The sequence below is a fragment of the Dipodomys merriami genome, unplaced genomic scaffold (genome assembly GCF_024711535.1).
Source record: "Dipodomys merriami isolate MVZ:Mamm:240054 unplaced genomic scaffold, mDipMer1.0.p SCAF_975, whole genome shotgun sequence".
NCBI classification, from domain to species: Eukaryota; Metazoa; Chordata; class Mammalia; order Rodentia; family Heteromyidae; genus Dipodomys; species Dipodomys merriami.
In genome coordinates, this window is record NW_027206596.1 from 211,641 (window position 1) to 236,361 (window position 24,721).

At 39.6% G+C, this 24,721-nt stretch overlaps 1 long non-coding RNA gene across 1 annotated transcript in view; it reads right to left on the bottom strand.

The window, feature by feature from the left end:
• Nucleotides 1-2,173: 2,173 nt before the first annotated feature.
• LOC138822013 (uncharacterized) overlaps nt 2,174-24,721 on the bottom strand; it is a 30,593-nt gene continuing 8,045 nt past the window's right edge. Inside the window, exons 2-4 of the long non-coding RNA XR_011370293.1 lie at nt 19,738-19,788; nt 9,291-9,531; nt 2,174-2,581 (exon numbers count right to left, since the gene is read on the bottom strand). This is a non-coding gene — a long non-coding RNA (uncharacterized lncRNA). The remainder of the gene's footprint in view (nt 2,582-9,290; nt 9,532-19,737; nt 19,789-24,721) is intronic.

A 24,721-nucleotide genomic window follows, 5' to 3' on the forward strand; every position in this document is an offset into this window, starting at 1 on the left:
TCAAGAAATAACAATCACATAATCATGTGAGACAGTAAATCCCTAATGTTATTCTTGTAGTCTCTCTAATGTATATTCACTTTTCTTGGTGGTATTGTTTTCTTATAAATAAAATTGTTTATTTTCACGTTTATTATCCCACATAGATAAAATATAATAAGCTGACTGCTTTGTTATCAAATGATCTTGTTTGTTCTAGCCTTGGGAACTTAGGAGAAAGCCTTTCACCACCCACATAGCCAGTGGCTTAGTTATATATCCCTAGAAGGTAACAACACATGCCACAAGCATGCTTCACTCATTAGGCAGAAATCCTTGGTCAGTTTTAGTTTCTATCCAGTTCACTGAAGAAAATCTATGTATAAATTTATGAAGCACACTTGGCAGCACATAAAGCAATAAGAAAATTCTGATGGACTAAGATTAGTTTTCAACCTAGTGTGATTAGTTCAAGTAACTTCTCATATACATACTATTCAATAACCAATGTATTTCAGAGATATGTTGAGTATGTTCTTCAATACAAATGTAGACACATGACCTACTTTACATAATATCAATTACATATCTGTGGTTGCCTTAAAAGGACACAGCCCTTAGAGCGAGGAGGTAAAATTTATTTTTATTTCTGCATGAAGCAATTTGTGACTTTATACCAACAAACTGAATTTGACTCTTTCCTTATTTGTAAGCTAAAGTGGAAAATGTAAGGACTCTTCACTTTTCTTTTTTCTTCCTCTAGGAGTAAGCAAAGTATTCTTCAATATTTCTGGTAGATTACATCCATTTATAGATGAGAAATGTAAGGCCAACAGTCAATTTAGTGAGTAAATAATGATACTAGAATTTGTGTCTGAGCTCTTCCCTCTGCACACTTAACAAGGAACAGTAATTTGTTGATGGAGAGGACCAATATGAAAACACTATGTGGAAAAAATATACTTTGTAAAAAGTTGTTTAATACTAGGTGACCAGTGATGAGTACATGAAACAGACTTGTGTCAGGGGCATAAAAAGGAGTACATAGAAATCATATTAGTGCTGGGCACCAGTGGCTCATGCCTGTAATCCTATCTACTCCAGAGGCTGAGATCTGAGGATCATGGTTCAAAGCCAGCCTGGGCAGGGCTCAATCTCAGGTCCCGGGATGGACCTAACCCTCTATTGGCTCACAGAATGTTGTACTCACCATGACCCATTCATCACTTTGGTTTGCTAGGCCTTGAGTTAAAATCCCAGAACTGTCAAAAGATGAATACTGATGTGAGAAGCCAAGTGATCTTCCTCTTTTCCTGTGCTGTGAGAGTCCTGCTTCTCAACTAGGAATGGAACATTCTATATAGGCAAATCTATAGCCATGAGAACAGGTTGACATCCATGTCAGCACAGTTATACCTGGCACCATACTCAGTAAAGTACACAATACCTCCATGAATTAGACACAAATTAAGGAGAAGTGCACTGAACACAAGATGCTGTCTACACATGTATATCAATAGAGGTCCTATGTTTAAATTATGAATTTATGATCATCCTGGCCCTCCCTGGTGCTCAATGTCAGGTCCTGGAAATGGTCTAGCTCCTCAGTTGATCACATACCAGTGTCCTCACCTTGACCCTTTCACCAATTCGGCCTGCTAGGTCCTGAGTTCAAATCGTAACACTGTCAAAACATGAATCCTGATGTGAGCAGTACATCAGTTCACCTCCTTTCCAGTCCTGTGAATGTCCTGGGTCTCATCTAGGATGGACAAGGCATATGCTACTCTATAGACATACGAATATGTTGTCATGCATGTCAGCACATTTATATCTATCATCACACTCAATAAAATACCAAATTCATCTCTGACTTAGACACACAACAAAATAAATAACTAAACTGAAAGCATGATGCATTCCACACATGTATGTAAATAGAGATCCTATGTGTAAAATAGGTAGGCATATGATTTTTGTCAGTGTTGGGCTTTAATTCAGGCACTGGGATCAGGCCTGAACATGTAGTCTTCAAGGAAGGTGATGTTCCCCTTCTTCCACAGTGCAACAGAGTTACCCAGACCTGAGTTTTAATCCCAGCTCTGGCAGTAAAATGGGGAGTATTCGGACTAGGGTGATTCCTTCATAATTTTTTTTAACAGAGTCAGAGATTGAACTCAAGTTGTGGCAACTCTGATCAGTTCCGAACATCTTAGGCTGCAACCTCTGGACCTACAACCCATCATCGGATCCTAGGACCCCAGGGCTTGCAGGAACAAAAAAAATAGCCGCGAAGGGAAAAGAAAAGTTGCAGGAAGTTCCACCTGGCACTTTTATGTTCATTTTCCTTTGCATGGTGATCATGCTGGGTCCGAACTCAGCGGCCTGCAGAGTGAAGGTGACCTGGAGTGGCTGAAGGTCTGCTGGCTCTCGCGGAAGCCCAAGGGCATCGGGGTATCGGAGACCTCAAGGTCGAATCCAAGTCAGTCCCCCTCCATTGAGGGAATGGCAGGAGATCCTGAGATACTCTTTTCCAGCACTTGGAAGGGTCGTGGAATTTGATCAATCTCATCTGTGAATGAGTACTTTTTGCAGGATGCACCTAGGAAATGATAAGCAAGACTCATTGTGTATAGATTATTTTCAATGAAGAGTTGATGAAGCTTGACCATAATCATCACAGTCATGAAATGGAGGCATCGGGGAAGATCCAAGAATCGGTAGTCATGGGGTATATTGGATTCCATCACAGGTCGCCATCTCTCCTAATGTATGCAAATATGCAGACTACCTTCAGCTTATGAAGGGATGAGTATTGTGCTCTCCCTCTGCCACTCCTGGGGCTCAATCTCAGGTCCTGGGAACAGCTTAGTTACTTTTTAGCTCTCAGCATGGTATCCTCACCTTGACCCTTTCTCCTGTTGTGTTTGCTAAGCTCTAAGTTCCAACCACAACAGTGCCAAAAGCGGAATGCAGATGTGAGAATCCAATACATCCACTTGTTTTCCTGCCCTGTGAAAATTCTGGGTCTCAGCTAGGATGCAGAAGGCTTAAGCAATGTTACAGACATGGGAATTAGTTCTCATCCCTGCCAGCACAGTTATATCTCTCATCATAATCAATAAAATACAAAATGCATCCCTAAGATACACAATAAAAAGAATAACTACAGTGAACACATGATGCATTCCAGACATGTATTTAAATAAAGATCATATGTTTGAAATAGGTGGGTATATGAATTTTGCCAATGCGGGGGCTTCAATTCAGGCCCTGGGAGCAGACCTGACCTTGTAGTCTTCAAGGATGGTGATCTTCCCCTTCACCCACAGTGCTATAGTGTTACCCAGATCTGAGTTGGAATCCTAGCTGTGGCAGAAAAAATGGCAGTGCATGGGAGAGCTGAAGATGTCGGCTTCTGTGGTCAATGATCACAGAATGAGACTGAAATATTCTCTGAACAGCTGCATGATGTGAACCTTCTGCTCAAGGAAAAGGCCAGAATCTTTGATTACCTGGAGCAAGTAAACTCAAAATTATAGGAGGAGCTGGAAGTGCTCTGGACAACAGGAAGAAAGGAATCTGCAAGTTCCAACAAGCACTGGTGGGCATGAGGTACTGAAGAGACTTCTGGACAACTTGAGCTGACTGGTGAGCACAGTGAATCTAGAGAGAGACATCTTCACAGAAGACCTGAGCATTGAGAGGTCCACGTGGAAGGAGGAGGCCCGGCTGCTGACCCAGTGGATGAACGAACTGACAGAGGAGAAGGAGCAAAAGGGAGAGGGGCGAGGCAGGTGTTTGGCCTAGAGAACAGGCTGGAGGAACTATGGCCCATCTCAGGTCGAGTGACAGTTGCAGGCCCATGCCTACTGCACGCACATGGAGTTGAAAAACCAGGAGGAATAACTTCACATCCAGGTCCAGGAAAACCAGAGGCTCCGTCTCCAGAACCCGGAGCAGCAGTAGCAATGGTGGAGACTGGAGGAGAAGGCCAAGGATTGGCAGGAGATCCCTGAAACCCTATGATGCGCACATATGTGTGACGGACAGCTGGAGGAGCAGCTGGCCCTGCTGAGGGATGCTCTCCACAGGGTGAGCGGTGAGAAGGAGGAGCTTGGGAGCATCCTGGACACAGAGCAGCAGGTGAAGAAACACCTGCGGGAACAGCTGGTCCACACAGAGGAGAAGATAGAGGAATGGAAAGAAGTGGCTGAGATAGAAAGAAAGCCAAGCATCTCAGGACCAGCAGGAACAGTCTCTGGCCCAGCTGCAGGAGCTCAGAGCCACCTGTGAACAGCACAGCATCTCCAATTAGCGGCTGAGCTCCAAGAAGGAGGCCCTGCAGCAGCACCTAGAGAGGCAGACCCAACACCTGTAGCAGCTGAAGCAAGTGCACGGCCCGACCAACTGGGGAGACTAGGTGGTGCCACCAAAGTGGCAGGACACTCTCAAGTGCTTGAAAGCAATCAGACCACAGGAAGAGGGGCGGCAGGCCCAGCTGAGCTTCCTGGCTTTCCCTGGGGAAAGGGAAGTCAAAAACCCTGGAGAAGCAAAAGTTGAGGAGTCGACTCCCCCCATACACATGAACATTGCAGAGGATGGAGACATTCCCCAAATTGATAGGGATGTGGATTTGTGAGCACTCTTAGTGGCTGAAATCCACAGGGGGAAACTCCTGTAGTGGGAGTGGCAGGCCTGCTGTGGGCAACCGGTTCACCTGGCAGCTCAAGTGCCAGAGAAAGCTTGAGCCACAGGCCCTCCATCCCATGAGCTGGCACCACAGCCTGTGTGGGGATGGGAAGAGGGACACCTGGGTGTCCGAGAAGAAAATATACTTTGTCCACGACCTGCCTGATGAGATGGACTTCCATAGTCCAGCGGGTGATCCTCAACATAGATACAGCCAGCTCGGCACACATTGCACTGTTGAGGAGTCCCTCGTGGCATGTAAAGAGCAGATGTTCATTCTGGCTGAGCTGTGTCAGAAGAAACCTGAGCGTGTGTACCAACTGTCCTAGGAGAAGATGGAGAAGAGGAGAGAGCTGCAGGACCCGCTGTCACTCCTCACAGGGGAAGACATGGACAACGGGCTCCAGATGCCAGCACAGGCTGAGCCTCCTGTCGCTGCCGCCGCTTTGGATGCCTCCATGCTCCAGGGCGGGCGAAATGAGGGGGGAGCAGAAAAGTTTTGAAGAATTACCACTTCAACACAGTGTGGAAACTGCAAGAGGAGAGATCGAGGTTCCCAACCCCATAGAGGACTCCCCCACAAAGCACATCCTGCCACGGCTGCCCCACATCTAGAGACACCCACAGCTCATGGGCTCAGGTGAGGAGCACTCCCTCCCTTTCTTCTGTAGAGTGATGCAGATGATGACTATGTGACATGACTCTTCAAGGCCTCAGCAGCCAACATATGTAGGTGGCCAAGTGGCCTTCTCTCAGGCCTACATCTGCTGGGTCATGGTAATGGTAAACTGCGGTTTGGGTAGGGCAAAGGCTTCTGGGAGGTGGCCCAAATTCAAGGGGCATCTAGTGGCCTATTGGTGGCCAGGGAAGAGGGCTATGTTACGCTTATCACAAAGAATAAATTGTTTTCAAAGGAAAAACAAGCCTCCAATAAAGAAGGCTGTGTGCTGAGTTATCCCAATGGGTGCAATATGCTGCATCCTTGAGAAGAGAAGAATGAGGAGAGTGCTGTCTGCCGAGTCCTGTAGACTGTTTGCTCTGTACTGATTTTCAAATGGTGCTGTGTGCTGAGTTCTTCTACAAGGTGTTATGTGCAGAGTCCTTCAAAACTATGCTATGTGCTGAATTTTTAAAAGGGTGCTGGACACTGAGTGTTTTACACAGGGTGCTACATACTCAGCCCTTCAAAGTGTGGTGTGTATGGAGTCTTAACACAGGGTGCTATTTGCTGAGTCCTGGGAAAGAGTGCTACGTGCTGAGTTTTTCAAAGCGTGCCATGCACTGAGTCCTATACACTGCGTGCTATGGACTCCCTCATTCAAAGGGTGCTGTGTGCTGAATCATCCCAAAGGCTACTATATGCTAAGTCCTTCAAAGGGCACATTGTGCTGAGTCTATTACTCAGGGTACTTTGTGCTGTTTTTTGAAGTATGCTGTGTGCTGAGTCTTCTCAAAGGATGCTATGTTCTGAGTCCTTGAGTCTGAGTATCTCTCAGTATCTCAGTCTCTCAGGCTCTCTCTCTTTCTTTCTCTCTCTCTCTCTCTCTCACTCAGTCACTGTGCACGTTCTTGATATGTGGAGTGGAAAGGCTTGGAGGAGTGTCTCCTCTAGTAGTGGAGCTGAGGGGAGATTCGATCCCCTGAGCAAGTGCTAGGGTTGGTGGGGAGTGATGAGCTGAGGTGAGGCGAATGAAATGGAAGGTAGAGTGTCAGATACAGAAGACAGAATACACCAACTGGACCAAAAAGTGACAGATATGGAAAAATCACTCAAATTAAACCAAAGGAAAATTCAAGACCAAGCAGATAATGCCAAGAAATTTAACCTTCGTATAATTGGAGTGGAAGAAGGTGAGGAATTCCAGAGCAAGGGAATGCAACACCTATTGAACAAGATAAAAAAATTATACACTATGAACAGGTAGGCTTCATCCCAGAGACTCATGGATGGTTTAACATACATAAGTCAATAAATGTAATCCAACACATCGACAGAGCCAAGGTGAAGAATCACATGATTATCGCCACAGATGCAGAAAAGGCCTTTGATAAAATTCAACATTCATTCATGCTAAAAGCTCTGGAGAAAATAGGAATAGAAGGAACATTTCTAAAAACAATAAAAGCCATTTATGACAGACCAATAGCCAATATTATACTTAATGGGGAAAAGCTACAACCAATTCTCCTAAAATCAGGAACAGGGCAAGGATGCCCACTCTCTCCACTCCTCTTCAATATAGTCCTGGAACCCTTAGCCAGGTTAATAAGGCAAGAAATAGACATTAAAGGGATCCGCATAGGGAAAGAAGAAGTTAAACTACCACTTTTTGTAGACGACATACTATACCGTCACGATCCAAAAAACTCCCTCCACAAACTCTTAGAAATCATTAATCACTTCGGCAAAATAGCAGGATACAAAATAAACCCACAAAAATCAGTGGCCTTCCTGTATACTGACAATGTACAAGAAGAGAGGGAAATAAAGGGAGCATCCCCATTCACAATAACCTCCCAAAAAATAAAATATTTAGGAATTAACCTAACCAAAGTTGTAAAAGAACTATTTAATGAAAACTATAAAAAGTTAAAGAAAGAAATTTCAGAAGACACTAGGAAATTTAAAGACCTCCCATGCTCTTGGATAGGCTGACTTAATATAGTAAAGATGGTAATACTTCCAAAACTAATATACAAATTCAATGCAATTCCTATTAAAATCCCAATGACATACATCACTGAAATACAGAAAACAGTCCAAAAATTCATATGGAACAACAAAAGACCTAGACTAGCCAAAACAATTCTAGGGGATAAAGACAATATGGGAGGGCTATCCATTCCGAACTTCAAACTCTACTACAGAGCTATAATAACAAAGACAGCATGGTACTGGCACAAAAACAGACCCGAAGACCAATGGAACAGAATAGAAGATCCAGAAATAAATCCACAGGCCTACAGCCAGCTGATATTCGACAAAGGAGCCAAAGACATACAATGGAAGAAACACAGCCTCTTCAACCACTGGTGCTGGGAAAACTGGGTGGCCACATGCAGAAAACTAAAAGTGGACCCCAGCCTATCACCATGCACCAACATCAACTCAAAATGGATTAAAGACCTTAACATTAAACCTGAATCTCTGAAACTACTGCAGGACAGAGTAGGAGAAACGCATGAACTAATAGGCACAGGAAGGAACTTCTTGAACAGAGTCCCAGGGTCACAACAAGTTGGAGAGAGACTCGACAAATGGGACTACCTTAAAATAAAAAGCTTCTGCACAGCTAAATCTATCGCAACTAAGCTAGAAAGACAACCAACTAATTGGCAAAAAATATTTACCAGCAATATATCAGACAAGGGGTTAATATCCTGTATATACAGGGAACTCAAGAAACTAATCCCTCCCAAACCTAACAAACCAATTGCTAAATGGGCAAGGGAACTAAAGAGGGACTTCTCAAATGAAGAAATAAAAATGGCAAAGAAACACATGAGGAAATGTTCATCATCCCTGGTGGTGAAGGAAATGCAAATAAAGACAACCCTGAGATACCACCTTACCCCAGTCAGAATGTCCCACATCCACAAATCAGCCAACGACAAATGCTGGAGGGGATGTGGAGAAAGAGGAACCCTATTACATTGCTGGTGGGAATGTACACTTATACAACCACTTTGGAAAGCAGTCTGGAGGGTCCTTAGAAAGCTAAAGATTGACCTCCCTTACGACCCAGTCATACCACTTCTAGGCATCTACCCTGAACAACGGACACATGCACCTCCATGTTTATTGCAGCACTATTCACAATAGCTAGGATATGTAAACAATCCAGATGCCCCACCACGGATGAATGGATCCAAAAATTGTGGTATCTATACACAATGGAGTATTATGAAGCCATTAGAAATGACAAAATAATGGCATTTGCAGGGAAATGGATGGAGCTAGAAGGAATCATGTTGAGCAAGGTAAGCCAAGAACGATGAGACAAATGGTACATGGTCTCCCTGATAAGTGTATGCTAAATCCAAAATGTTAGGTTATACGACAAAACCAACAGGACTTAAGAAACAAAGAACTCCCAATCATCTGGTCGAACCACTACTAAATAACCCATGCTGCTGATCACATGTATGGTGTATAACATGTGAACACCGTTATATGTTACAGACTGTGATAGACAATTTGCTCCAGGAAAGTTAGAATGAACCTATGACTTTAAATGAGCATCATTATTCCATAATACTGTGAAATATGGGAAATTATGTAATCACTTAATCCCAATAAAAAAAAAAAGAACCTCGGGGAAGGTAGGGAGGGAAGGGATGGTAGGAGGAAAACAATGGAGGAGGTAACAATGCTCAATAGGAAGTGTACTCATTACCTCACTCATGTAACTGTAACCCTCTGTATAGCATCTTTACAATTCAAAAAAAAAAAAAGTTCTATAGTTTATAGGCAAACACCCGGGGAGATTTTCTCCTGATAGCGTTATGCAAATTGGAGTGGTATCTGTCATTCCTTCATAATTAATTGTTTGAGAAATCATATGAGAATTAGAATAGTCCTCCAAACCCCCTAGCAGGTCACTATTATTTGTCATTACCTGTATTATATCCTTATCCCTCCCATCCCACGGGATGTAGAAGAGGAGGATTAGGAACATAAGTCCAGTATTGTTCTCCTGAAACAGACACTGCCTGCACAGCAATAATGGCAAGCATAGCAAGAAACATATTTTCAACAGTGATAGTCTTTCCTGTAGAAACAACAATCTCCTCCGCAGAATGGCTGAGCTTCTTAATTAGTTCCCAGGTTGGTGGTTGGGCTTCTTTTGTTGTCTTCGCCTGTTCAGGAGAAAGGTGAAGAATTTTGAGCTTTTGCATCGCTTTCTTCATTTGCATCTTCTGTTGTTTTTTTTTTTCCCCTGGGTTTGTGATTAATTACAAATAAAGCATGATGGTTTCTCTAGTTAATAGGTCAGCCATCATATTTCCAAATGAAAGAAGACCTGGTAAATTTGTATGTCTCTTATGTGTTCAATAAATAATTTTTCTTTTCTAAGTTGAATTAATTTTTGTAACTGATGTAACAAGTCTATAATTTTTTATTGTCATGATAAAAGAGCTGTCTCTATGGCGGGAAATAAGTTAACCACATGCTTACAGTCTGTGTAAATGTTAGGCTGCTGGGGAAATATGGTTAAAGCTAAAATTACAGCAATAATTTCCGCCTGTTGCTCTGAAATGTCGGATGCCCTTTTAGTAATGGGGAAGTGGTCTGGAATGTATACCACCGAAGTTCCATTTGAGAACCCATCAGTAAAAACTGTTAGAGCTCCTTCTAAAGGTGTTCTTACCACTAACGGAAAATGGTTTTTATCTCTTCCACAAATTTTAATAAAGGATGTTGAGGAACATGAATTTTTTTTGTCCTGTATAATTTAATAATACTAATCCCCAATTCTCATCATTCTGTAATAATATTTTAATTGTTTTTTATAATAAGGTATAATTATATTATTCATTTCTTTCTCAAATAACTCTAGGCACCTACTCCTTGCCTTGGCAATGAGTTGGCTGCACAAATATACAAAAGAAGCTATCATTCTTGTCTGACTGTGAGGCAAGTGAAGCCATTCCAGGAATGCATCTTGCCATAAACATCTTGTATGGGTATAAGATGTCTTTAATATTATAAAATCCCAGTCATTATTATAGTCCAATTGGACCACTTTTGCTTGTAACTTTTATTCCACCAATGAAATTTTTCTAACATTATTGGAGTGAATCGTCTCTTAGAGTTAAGATTAGAATCACCTTTTAGGGCTTCACACAATGGGTGTAATTCTCCTGTGATAATTTTCAAGTAGGGTCTAACCCAATTTATGTTACCTAGTAATTTTTGAAAATCATTTAATGTTTTTCATTTATCTAGCCTAATACTCATTTTTGTGACATGATGTATTATTTTTCCTAAATAATTTAAAGGTTTATTATGTTGAATTTTATCTGGAAAAATAAGCAAACCAAAGTTGTTTAATTGCTCAATGGTTAATTGTTAAAATTTGTTCTGTTAAATGTTTACTTTCAGCAGCTATTAAAATATCTTCCATATAATGAATAATATAAGCATTAGAAAACTCTTCCCTAGTTTTTTGTAAAGCTTAATCCACAAATTTTTGACACAATGTAGGAGAATTTTTCATGCCTTGTGGCAAGACCTTCCACTGATATCTCTGCCAGGGCCTTTTCCAATTACATGAGGGCACACGAAATGCAAATCTTTGAAAATCATTAGGATCCAATTTTATTGTAGGAAAAATCCTGAAAATAAATGATTATTATATAATCTCCTTTAGGAAGAGCCACAGGAGATGGAAGTCTTGGCTGAAGAGTCCCCATGTCATACATGGTGTTATTAATGGCTGTGAGGTCTTGTAACAACCTCCATTACCCAGATTTCTTTTTAATTACAAAAACTGGAGTATTCCAAGGGCTATTGGATTCCTCTAAATATCCTTTCTGTATTTGCTCATTTACCAATTGTTCTACAGCCTGTATCTTCTCTTGAGTTAGGGACCACTGATCAAACCACACTGGCTGATCATTTTTCCATGATATTGCATCAGCAAACTTCTCATCAGCGGCCCCTATGAAAAATTTTGTACACTAATGTAATCTGCGGTAACTAATTTTAGTTCCATGTTTTGCATAATGTCTCTGCCCCATAATGTAAGGGCAAAGAAGATATAATATAAGGTTGAAAGTTTCCAAATCTATTTTCACACTCCCACTTTAAAAATTTTGAAGTTTGAGCAACATTGTTAGCCATATCCAATCCCATTAATGTAGATTCTGTCTTCATAATTGGCCAGGAGGAGGGCGAGTCTTTTCCTGCAATAAATGTTGGGTCTGACCCTGTGTCCACGAGACCTTTAACAGGCTTTGTATCCACTTTTTTGGTTTTCATGGGTCCATCCTTAGAAATAGATTGTACCCAGGCCACAGTTTCTGTGGAACTGAAACCTCCTGTACCTCGATCTTGTTTTAGGATTTCATTTCGAAGATGGACATAATTTAAAATTAAGATTTGAGATAATCTTTGATCCATATGTATTTACATATTTTCTTTTAAAAACCTTACCGTTACTTTAATTTCCCCTTGATAATCTGCATCAACTACTCCAGGTAATATCTCAAAGTTTTGTTATAATTTGAGCTTCTACCAATTATCAAGCCCACAGTTCCTTCAATTACAAGACTGTAAACTTGAGTGTTTATTAGCTGAATACCATACATGATAGAGACAATGTAATCTCTTTTTTGCTGCCAGATCTAACCCTGCACTTCCTGGAGTAGCTCTTGGCAAATCCCATACTGCAAATGAAGGTGACAAGAGATTTAATGGAACTGATCCCTTAGGGGATTTTTGTGTAACAGTAGGTGTTTCCCCTCTTTCGTTTACGGGGCTGAGGGAGCACCCCTCTTCTTGTTTTTTGTCTCCTTTTCTTCTTCTGTTAGGAGAATTCTATCCTTATGATATTTTGATCTACACTCATTTTTCCAATGATTGCCTTTATTTCATTGTGGACAAAGTCCAGGCGCTTTACCCTTTTTATTGTTACTAGGCTTATTTTTCTTTTGTTGAAAATCTTTACTCATGTGTTCTGACTGGTCACATGAGAAACAGACCCCATTTCTGGCCTGAGGTCATTTCTTATGTAATTTTTGTACATAAGCACTGAAGGGTTCTCCTTTCATTGCTGCAGCATGTGCCATTCCTTGAATGGCTGCTGGTGAGGCATCTATGCATGCTTTAACATTATCTTGCAATGATCCTGTCAGTAATTTTAAAGTACTTAATTCATAACTTTTCATACTTCTTACCTCCTCCCTCATTTTTCTCACAGTTTTCCTTTTCCTCAATACCTCTCACAAGTTGTTATGTACATTTCCCCTATATTGTCTTGTGAGCATTGCTATTGCATTGGTTTGCCTTTTGTCTTTTTTCTCACCATTTTGTTTTTCCTCTTCCATTCCCTAATTAAGGTAAATGTATACACAAAATACAGGGCACCAAAATCAAATACAGCAGGGATTAAACTATAGGGAGAAAACCCAAAGCAAAATAGAAATCACATACTACATTAAAAACAGCAAGCTAATAAAAAAGCCTCTGTTTCCATATCTTGTAGTTCATTTTGCTCGGCATTAGCTTCTATGGTAATATATATGCATAACAAAGCCACTGGAAAAGAATAGTTGCATGGACACTATATCATAAAAACAATGTTAGCTGTTTCTGATGGTAAAGGTGGAATTAGGATTGGTGAATTTGCGATTCTGATAAAGGAATTTCAAAAGAGTTTTACAATTATGACAGGTAAATTTTAATTCTTCAACATTTTTAACAACTTAGCCTATTAAGAAAATTTAAAATTGTGGAGTTCCAGGAAGATGGCGGAGGACAAGCTGGAGGCTAAACAAGCTCTCACATATTAAGCAGTTTTAGAGTTCCAGTGAACAGTCCTAAACCAGACAATCACGCCAAGTGTGCCATCACACAACAGAGAGTTAGGCCAGAGAGGAAAAATCCAAGCAAGGGGACAGATCTGAGCTCTTCCCAGCAGCTGCCACTGCGGCAGCAGGGGTGGTGGCGGCCTTACTGCCATACCTGAAATAGTGAGAGTCCAGGAGGAAAGAGCCATACACAGCGGGTGAGCAGATTCTACTCAACACCAGCAAGAACCGACAAGGAGCAGACATTTTCATCCTGCAGTTCACAGACCAGAGATGATCCAGGAACCAAGATTCGGCAAGAGTTGAAGCCTGATGTCCTCACTCCTTCTTAGGGAGCAGAGGAGGGAAGGCCACCCTTCCCCCCTCCCCAGTACTGGAGACTCCATCTTGGATACCGACAAAGCTTGGCAGAGCTGCTAGCTCCAACTCAGGCCTTGGAATAAAAGGAGTCATTTAGCAGGTCACAAGAACTTAACGGCGTGACATGCCAGACTCAGCTCCACCCAGGGAAAAGTCACCCAGTGAAGAAAGCCACTCAACAACCATGAGAAGGAATATTACAGAGCTAAGCCCTGGGATACACAAGTATGTAAAACATGACAAATGAAGAAAAACAGTAATACGTATGTAATGCAGACTTATATGGGTAGGTATTTTTAATGTTTAAGGCTATGAACTGATTGTGTGATGACCTAAAATTAAGAAATTGATAGGTTCAACTATCCTTTGGTCCAACCATAGCTGATAGTTTAAGTGAAACGGGGCCACAGTAGTGTGCCTTGATTTACCAAAGTGAAAATAGGCCAATATTTGGAAAGCTACCATTTGGACATGTGGTTGGAGTGGCAATTACTTCAGTTTGTTGAAGTGTCAGTAGAAAGCTACAGTTTTAGCACAATGATAGAAAACTTTCAGGGATCTGGTAGATTTTCCCTTTGTCTTCATTTTCCCTTTTTATCTGCGAGCTAAAGTATCATTACTGGAAGCCTGTCCAAATTGTGCCTTTGGCAAGTTAACAGATAGTCTGTCACATGCCAAATAAAAGAGAATTGGAACAGGTCTATATTGAGCACCACAGTAGACGGGTCTCTGGACATTCTCAGGAAGAGCCTTCTGCCATTGTGGGATAGATAGGACTGGATAATATGCAAAATAGACACCATAGATTGAAAGTATTCTGCTAAGTTGACACTTGAGATATCAGATGTAATGCATTGTATTAATTTTTATGAATCAGTTAATCAGATTCATCATACCATATGATGTTACTAGACTGTCATATGCATGCTTATTGCATTTCCTTTGTATAACATATAATATGTTTTGAAATTTGGTATAAAATATTTGCATTTTCACTTATTTATTTTTACTCTGCATTACTTTAGTTCTCATGAGTAGGGAAATGCCCTGGAACTTTGTAATTTGTTGTCATATGTAATTTTTTTATTCTTATTTATTGTCTATTACAGCACCCGGCTATGTGTAATTTAAACTGTAGTTTTCTTCAAGTGTATCCTCCTACACTGAAGTTTTTTTTTCTTACAAGCTTTCTAATAAATATGTAATCTATTCAATTTTGAAAAGTACTGCTGTACCTCCCACTTATTTGTGGCATTTCTGAAATCCAAGTTCCTCTGTGTGTCAGAGTGGATACTTTTGCCTGTAACAGTTTTGTTATTGAATACATAAAATCTGGCTACTTAGGGAACAAAGGATGTGAAGCTACAGTATTCCAATAAAGAACTTCCAGGACAATTCAAGGGCAACTCATGTACTCTCTGTGTAGGTGAATAGGAGCATAGAAAAGAAATTCTTATACATGAAAGTGACTGGGAGTGTGTGCACATAGGTGTATCTGTTGTTATAGTTTTACATATTCCCTATTATTAAACGATATTTCATATATATGAATACACACACACACACACACACACACACACACACACACACACACACACACACACACACACACACACACATATATATATATATGATCACAATTTCCAAAATCCAGAGAACCACATTCATGGGCATTGCTTTCCTATGTTGCTCTTTGGGTAATAAGAATGAAACCTGGTATTGTCCTGTGGTAGAGAAATAACTCAGAAATTCAAACATTTTTCTTTCAATATGTTGCCTGTTCCTACATCTAAAATTAGGAAGTCTTTTAATACATAATACATGTTATAATATATTTAATATATTATATAATGTATAATATATTCTATATTATAATATATATTATATATCATAACTGACAGTGTTATATATTTATAAGGAAAAATACAACAAAAGTATCAATGTCCATACTTTCCTAGCCATGATTAGGTTCAGTAGAGTCAGGTGCATTACATCTCAACAGGAAAAGTCTACTAAAGTTCTGATGACCTTGAGCTAGATTAGGAGAATTTCTGTAAAAGGAACCTCTCTTCAATTTTGAGAAAAGATAAGTTTGGAGGTTGTTTCTTTTGTTTGATTTTATATTTTTTTGTTTTTATTTAGGCCGGACAAGGGGCCTGAACTTTGGGCCTGAACACTGTCCCTCACCTCTTCAATTCAAGGCTAGTTCTCTACCACTCGAGCCATAGCAGCACTTCTGGCTTTTTCTGCTTATGTGGCACTGAAGAATGGAAACCACGGCATCATGCATGCAAGGCAAGCATTCTACCACTGAACCACATTCCCAGCCCAAGTTTGAAGTTTTTGAGAAGAGGAATTTGGCATTTGATTTGCATCCTTCATTAGTAAAAAAATAGATATCATTTTGCCCCAAATTTTGTCTCCTTTTATGTTCCCTAAACAGTCACACATGATCATCATTCCATCGCATATCTTTAAGTCCTTCTTTTATTTCTTTTATCATTATTGTTTCTTGTTGTTTTGCTGATCCTAAAGCTTGCACTCAGGGCCTGGGCATTGTCTCTGAGCTCAAGGCTCATGCTCTACCACTTGAACCACAGCACCACTTTTGGCTTTTTCTGCCTGGGCTTCCTTTGAATCATAAAATTCAGATCTCAGCCTGCTGGGTAGCTAGTATTATAGGTCTGAGCCACCAGTGCCCAGCAAGTCCCTCTCTTTTAGATATTATTCTAAAAGCCTCCTATCAAAGGTCACTCCTAAGATAGTAAATGGACCTATGCCAATAGATCCTTCATACTCTCATCTCTTCTTATGGCTATGGTGTGTCTTTTCCATTGTATCCTGAACCTACTTCACTGTTGCCTTCCTAATCCATAATTCTAGATGTATTACTAATAATTACCTAATTTTTTGTGGCTATAAACCCTAAATTACTCAACTATTAATTTATTTTAATTTTTTTCAATATGATTGTTTTTTCTGTACAAAGCTTATATTCACTTCTTGCATCTACCTCTTGGCATGAGGAGAGCCTGGGCCTATTCTACCTTAAATGTAAGAGGTTAGCCAAAGAATAGCCTACAGTATTCCTGCCTAGGAGTCAGGACAAGTAGTTGAGTGCCTGAAAGAAGCAATGCATTCCTGACATGAGAGGGGGTCAGAGACACAACAGCCTAGAGAGCAAACTGGCATTCACAACATTTAACAACTTCTCCTTTGGGGAAACTGACCTCCTGCAAAGTGGCAGTGAGATAACTTACCTAGTGAATTTTCTTATATGAAGGAAGTTGTCATGTCTCACTACACAACTCACTTGTAGTCAAAGAGAGGGTCATTCTTTTGTTTCTTCCTTAGGCCCAGTCTCAGTTTATCTCTATCTTAGATTTTGCTCAGACTCTATTCCTACCAGAAGGTCCCTGATGAGGAGGAAAGTGTGATCTCTTGGTTTCTGACTGGCCCTTTGGGACCTGAGGTCACTTTTAGTTTTCAACCTGTTCCTTCTGACAATGGGAAAGCTCATTCTTTGAATTGTGCCCTAGTATCAAAACTTCAGAGAAAGTCAAGAAATGACAGATTCTGCCTGAGGGAGTGAGTTTCTCCATTTTCAAAGATGTCAATTAATATCTGATTCTGAGACCAAGGTGGAAGTCCTTTACCAGATCCTCCAAGCTGGAGTGGATGTTAGCTCAGACTCCAAGCCATCTTCATCTTTCTCCAGCTCTTTCTCATGAACCAAAATGTTACAGGAGTTTAGTTCAGAAACAAGGAGAAATGAGAGTAGCAGAAGAACCATTGGCAGAGTGAGGAATTAGAAACTGTTGGTGAAAAAAAGGCCTCAGAAAACCTAGGATCAGGGGGCTGGGAAAGTGGCTCAGTGGTAGAGAGCTTGCCTTGCATGCCTGAGGCCCTGGGTTTGATTCCTCAGCACCATATAATCAAAAAGAAAAAAGCTGGAAGTGGCTCTGTGGCTCAAGTGGTAGAGCGCTAGCCTTGAGCTGAAGGGCTGAGGGACAGCGCCCAGGCCCAGAGTTCAGGACCCACCACCGGACCCCCCCCCCAAGAAAAAGAAAGAAAATCTAGGAACACTCACATCATTTGGGAATCACATCATAAGATTAGGGAATAAAAGTAATAAATTACTACCTAAATTACTAACTCCACTACTCTACATTACAAGTGTTCTGTCAAAAGTTAGCTGTCCTAGCTCTATTGTGATAAGGAAAACGGAGCACATTCTTTCCTCACAAAGTTCTACTGAGTATCTTTATCCATACCCCAGGTTGTTCTTACTCTCTACTTCTCTGTTACTTTCCTTTGCTGGATTAAATCAATGACACTTGAAAGTGTTAGCATCTTCAGACATGTAGTTACACTTTCTTCTAATCCATTTGTTATAAAGTAAAACAAATTATGGGGAAACGTATAGCAATGGTACATTTTCTTCCATGGCATATTTATTTGATATTATTAAGTATTATTTTAATAGTTTCATTGTTAAAACTTGAGGAAAATGTTTTACTATTAGCAGTAATTACTTGCACATTTTTTGTATTTTTCCATGTCTGTGTATTTGTTAAGCTTCTAACAACATCTTTTTCCCCAACTGTTGCCTTCTTAAAATTGCTTCAAATCATAAACTATATATGATGGTACTCTATATGTTCATTGATATATTTAAACTTTAATCTAATATCCACATATTATAGGATATCTTCAACCTATTGTAACTAGTCTGAAAATCAATATGGACATTCTTCCTTAAAGCAAAAACACAATGCCACAAAACGTCGTGAAAGTAAGATTAGGTATATATTCAAAATATTTAGCAATGATACAGTAGAAACATTCACTTCTCATATATCAGAACATGTTTATAGCTATGAGTAGCACATTTTCTTCATTCCTTCTTTCTGGTGCATCTAGGTTGATTACACAGCTTGGTTGCTAGGAATATTGCTGCCATAAACATGAATGTTCATGTTGATTTATATTCCTTCAATATGTATCCAATTGCGGTAAAGGACATCAACACATCTGTCTTTTTGATATTGTGTAAATTTCCATTAAGGTATCCCTATGGTTTGCGCTGGTTTACAATGCCACAGAACCAGATATAGTTCCTGATTTATTTCAACCTCTCCAGCAGTTTATTTATTTGAGTGGTGATAGCTATTCTAGTGTGTAAGATAGGATCTCAGTGACTTTCCTCTATTTTCCTTTGTATTTGCTACATGGATATGAATCTCAAACATTGTATTTATTTATTAAACACTTACATTTGTACTTCATTCCTGATTAGTGTCTTTCTTTTTATTTTAGTACTTGATCAATTTTCAAGGTTTGTAACATTTGATTTTTCCCATTACAAATACTCATTTTAGTTTAAAAAGATTTTTTTATTAGAGTGGTGCACAATTAACTAAAAACAACAGATAGTACATTTATATCACTGGATGTTTTTGTTTGTATTTACAGCCAGGAAATTGTTTCAATAAAGATACTGAACTTCTTTCACTGATATACCTGAAAGTATAGTATCTCTTATTCGCCTAAACTAATCTCAGAATTAACAGTCACAGCCTGGGGCACCACAGTCTGGGCTAAGTAAAACCATTAACACAGCACAAACTGCATTTAAACAGAGCAATGGGCTTCATACAAGTTAGAATAAAGGCATCACCTTCATGAAGCCAATGTTGAAGTTCACAGGCAGACCTTAGGAATCTGAATATCAAGAAGATCAAAGGATAAATGTATTTAGAAGGCAACTTTAGAACTCCAGATTGGGGAGGTGGGACAAACAATAGATACCAAAACTAAATGCTGAAGGGAAGAAGTATTTTATCCCAAACTTCACCTCTGTCTGACTCTCTCACACAACACACACACACACACACACACACACACACACACACACACACACACACACACACACACACACACACACACACACACACACACACCAATTAAACCCTCTACTTAAAAAGAATTTTGTAGTATCCTATAGAATATGATATTACAAACAAAACCGAAATATTTATTTGAAGTCTAAACTCTAATTTAGCAAGTTCTATAAAGACCTACATTAGATGAACTTTGCTATTCCTCCAGGTTTATGCTTTTGTAATCCTTCATCTTTCCTTGGAATCTAACAGAATGATGATTACTTACTTTTTCAAATTTTGGATGGGAATAATGAACCATTTTGCATCTAGGAATATTCTGTAATAAAGAGAACATTTAAACACAACTGAGGATGATATACCAGTTGCATTTCAATAGAAATCTTGGCTTCTCAAAACATAATGAAGAAATTAGCCCAAATTTCCAACTGTGTATTCCTTTCTTGTTTGGTTTATTTTATTAAGACAAAATTATACTACCTGGTCTAGGGAAGGTATCAGTAGAAATTCCAGTCCCTAATCTCCTGTCAGTCTGAGTGCTAGAATTCAAGGCTTGTATCACATTGCCCAACCATAGTTTCTTGGTTTATTTATTTTGTTTGTTTGTTTGTTTGTTTGTTTGTTTGTTTTTGGGTCCAGTAATGGGGCCTAAACTCTGGGCCTGTGTGCTGTCCCTCAGCCCTTCAGCTCAAGGCTAGCGATCTATCACTTGAGCCACAGAGCCACTTCCGGCTTTTTTCTTTTTGCTTATGTGGTGCTGAGGAATCGAACCCAGGGCTTCATGCATGCAACACAGCACTCTACCATTGAGCCACCTTCCCAGCCCCTTCTTGGTTTATTTAATCTAGATACTGACTAGCAATTCTGAACTTCTCTAGTGATATTATCCGCTAGAATTCTCAGACTGTTCATGTACTATTTTCAAAGATGTTCTAACATTTGACACAGGGTATGAACATTTTCAAGTGCACCTGCGGGGTCTCTGATTCATTCCTCCATGGATCCAATCCTTTTAATATTGATTACTTGACTCTCTTACTATCTCTGGTCCCTACCTCTCTAATATGCTCAAACATTTTGAAGAAAGTTCACTTGAGGATTTTCTAATTTTAAAAATTAGCACTTGATTCCAGTCTTACTCAGGACATATTTTCTATTGTTTTCTAACTTTTCTACATATTTTGAGAGTTGCTTCATTTTTGTATATGTGTGTGCACATATAAGTGCCTCTGTGTGTATGTATATGTTTATATGTATGTATGCAAAAGCCTCAAGCTCTTATTCATCATTCTTGCTCATGACTGTTATTCCATCACCTGAGCCATTTTTCCAATCCAGATTTTGGGTGGTTAATTATAGATAGTGTCTCAAACACTCTTCTGCCCAGGCTGGATGCAAACTGAACCTCCCAGACTCCTTTACATTCTTAGGTTTCATTTATCCAGTAGAATCAACTTTTAAACTACAAACATTTTTTGAGTTTAAAGTCTAAGCTGTAGTCCAGATTTTTAACTCAAGATTTCATATACAGATAGATGAATATACAAATTACATATGCTGAGTGTACACTGTTAGAAATGTGATCCTAAGCTACGTTGTGGTGAGATCTGAGGATTGGGGTTCAAAGCCAGCCCAGGTAGGAAAGTCCCGGAAACTCTTTTCTCCAATTTACTGCAAGAAAACTGGAAGTGGCACTGTTGGCTCAAGTGGTAGAGCATTAGCCTTGAGCAGAATAGCAGAGGGACAGTGTCTAGGCCCAGAGTTCAAGTGACAAGACCACCACCAACAAAAAATATATAACTAAAGGAAAGAAAAAATGTGATCTTATCCACCAGTTCATGGCTAGTATAATCCCTGCTCTCTCAAGATGGACTCTTTTTTTCCAGACAAGTCCATGCTCTTATATCTGCCTTGCATTGGAAACAGAATTATTCTTCCATTCTTCTTTCTACAAAGATGTGTCGTTAGCAAGTGTGATTTAGAATACACTTCGTGTTCCACGTAGGAGTAATGCTTTCTCTATATCACACTCATAAATCTACATACTGGATTTGGCTTTATTGTTTCAACGTGGTCTTATTTGTAGAGTCTTAAACACAGAATTTCTCTTTCTCTTATTATTGTTATAGTTAACATGAGTTAACAAATTTATGTAAACTTGGGAAATAATGCGCAGCATATACACTCAGAAAAAAATTATCTGAGAACCATATTCCCCTTTAAAATTCACCTTAATTTACAGAGAATTTACAAAGTTTGAACTCAATATACTCATGGATAATGTATTTATAAGAAATGTCAATTTCATATTTTCTCTATACTAAGTTGTCTCTGAAACACGTGTTACCTCAGGTCCAAAGGTGTCCTTGGGTTATTTCGGTGAAGCCAGAAAACATTCATTATACCTTAGACAGCACCATAGATTGTTCCTGGAAATAACTATTACTGGATGTGGAAACTGATCCCAGGAGAAGAATGGAACATAGAGGATTGACAAAGTTCAAGTTAACTTGTGCTTTCCTTTTTACTGTAAAAGAAGAGAATCCGAAGGCTTGAAGGAAACTCTGTCCCTGACTTTTTTTAGTGTGTTTTTACTCATATATAATTTTTCTGTAAACTTCTAAATTGAGAATATTACAAAAAGATATAATGTGCCATTTGATGGCCAGCATAGAACAAAAGGAAATAACGTTGTTTTAAATATGTTCTACTGCAGGGACTGTGAAGGTGACTCAGTGATAGAGCATTTGCTTTGCATGCTTGAGGCCCTGGGTTCGATTCCTCGCACCTCATAAGCAAATATAAGCCATAAGTGGTGCTGTGGCTCAAGTGGTAGAGCGCTAGCTTTGAGTTGAAAAGTTGAGGTAAAGTGCCCAGGCCCAGATTTCAGGCCCACGACTGGACCCCCCAAAAAATCTACTGCAAAGAAACAAAGACATGGAGGTTTTAAAGTGTTTTATGGATGGATATTTTACCCCTGAGATGATTCTTTTGTTGCAGGAGTCAGTTATCAATTCCTTTTGTTTGGTCCTGAGTTCTCCAGAGCAATAAGGATTCCAAAAAAGCAACCAGTATGTATGAACAGCAAAAGGAGCCATTTCTCACACCAATAGTCCTTTAAGGAGGGTTCCAATGAAATATCTGGTTTTTTGTTTGCTTTTTTGTTTAGCTGGTGTTGGTTCTAGGGCTTGAACCCAGAGGCTGGACCCTGTCTCTGAACAGTCTTCTTTCCTGCTCACCTAGTCCCAAAGCTAGTACTCTACTGCTTGAACCAAAACTCCACTTCTGGCTTTTTTCCTGTGTAATTACAGATAAGACTTTGACAGACTATCCTGCCTGGTTTGGCTTTAAACTAGGATAGTAAGAAAGCCAAGTGACATCAACTGTATAGACTTCTCTTTTCAAACGAGAAATATTATATGAATTTTATTGTAAAGCTAATATTTGACAATTTTTACTTCCTTTTTACTGTGAGCATACCGTACAGAGAAGTTACAATTACATGGGCAAGATAACCAGTGCATTTCTTATCAATCATTGTTGTCTCCTCTTTGTTTCCCCTTCCCATCCCTTCCCATATACCCCCTCCTCCCAGGCGACCCTCCACCCCCCACCAACGTTGTAAGGTTCGTTTTTCAACATGATGACTTGTACATCTCATTGTTGCAATGGTTCCACCTGTATCCCTAGTTAAACGATTTGTTTTTAAAGAATATGTCCAGCATAGAATCCATAACATAACTCAGCAAAAGTAGGCCCACTGAATCATTTTGGAATTTTTTTTTTGCTTGGGAAGATTATTGATCTTGTCGTTCCTTTTGGGGAAACTTAAAGTCATATTTCACCTTTTTATAGGTTGTGGGGCTTGAACTCTGATCCTGGGTGCTCAGCTACAGCACCAGCTCTGGGTTTCTGGTGGTTAATTGAAGGTTACGGTCTCATGAACTTTCCTGAACAGGCTGGGTTTGAACCACAATCCTCTGGTCACAATCTCCTGAGTAGCTAGGATTACAAGCGTAAACCACCAGCACCTGGCTCATATTTGCATTTATGTGCACTGAATGACACTGTGTAGACAAAGAATGGAAATTTTAACCAAATGATGACATTAAAATTGAAGTCCTCCTTTTCCATTTTCCGACATTAATAACTCATGAGCTATGGGACCCTTACATTAGCATCCTCTGCCATCTGTATAAGTGTATTTAGTATCAGGAAATGTTCATAGAGAAATATAGAAAGAATGAGATTTTTAGAAAGTAAAGGAGATAAGGTATGAAAGAATAGCATAGGCGATACATTTATCACACAGAGATGAAGAGCTAGCCTAAGAGATTTGGAATTCTAAAGGCAATGAGGAAAAGCCTAGTTAACAACTAGTTCTACAATAACCAAAAATTGTTTTCAAGACCAGTTTCTGGTATACCTTAATTACTATCATTTATTCCTTCTATCTGGAGTTATTCCTTATTTTCTGTCACAACTATTAATTAGCCTCTGCCTTTTTGGTGCCATAATGGACCAAAAAAATTTCAAAATCACACTTAGCCTACCCTTCTTTTTGTGATTTTCAGTGATGACACAAATCCTGGAATCGTTGAATTTCCAGAATTAAACTTTACCTGGCATCTAAGCACATTCCTAGTATTAATTGCTGTGACTTAATGAACAAAGATTTTTTCAACACAGTATCCTCATATAAGTAAAGTACATGAATTAGGGACTGTTGTCAGGTGTCAGTATGAAAGGAGCAATTATATATTCCAAGTATGGGTTCTTTATTTTTGATTTACTAACTAAATGGTTTATTTGTTTTGTTTTGTTTCGTTTTTGTTCTTTTTGCCAGTCGAGGGGCTAAAACTCAGGGGTAGGGAGTTTTCCTGAGCTTTTTTTTTTCTTGCTCAATGCTAGCTCTCTACCACTTGAGGCACAGCACCACTTCCAGTTTTTCTTTTATGTGTTACTAGAGGAATTGAACCCAGGCTTTTATGGATGCTAGGCAATCACTGTACCATGAAGCCACATTCCCAGAGCCCTAAATAACTTTCTTAAGATGGCATTACTTTTTCATTCCATAACTACGTATCATAATTTTGGCCAGGTGCTAGAAAATGATGTAGAAAGCAATACAATAAGTCTAGTAAGGCAGGAGGGACAATGAATAACTGTCACGGTCTAGCCAGAGGGGCTTATCCCATGGAGCTGTTTCAATAACTGAGCGAGACAGCTCCTGACCCACAGCCAACCTCCAG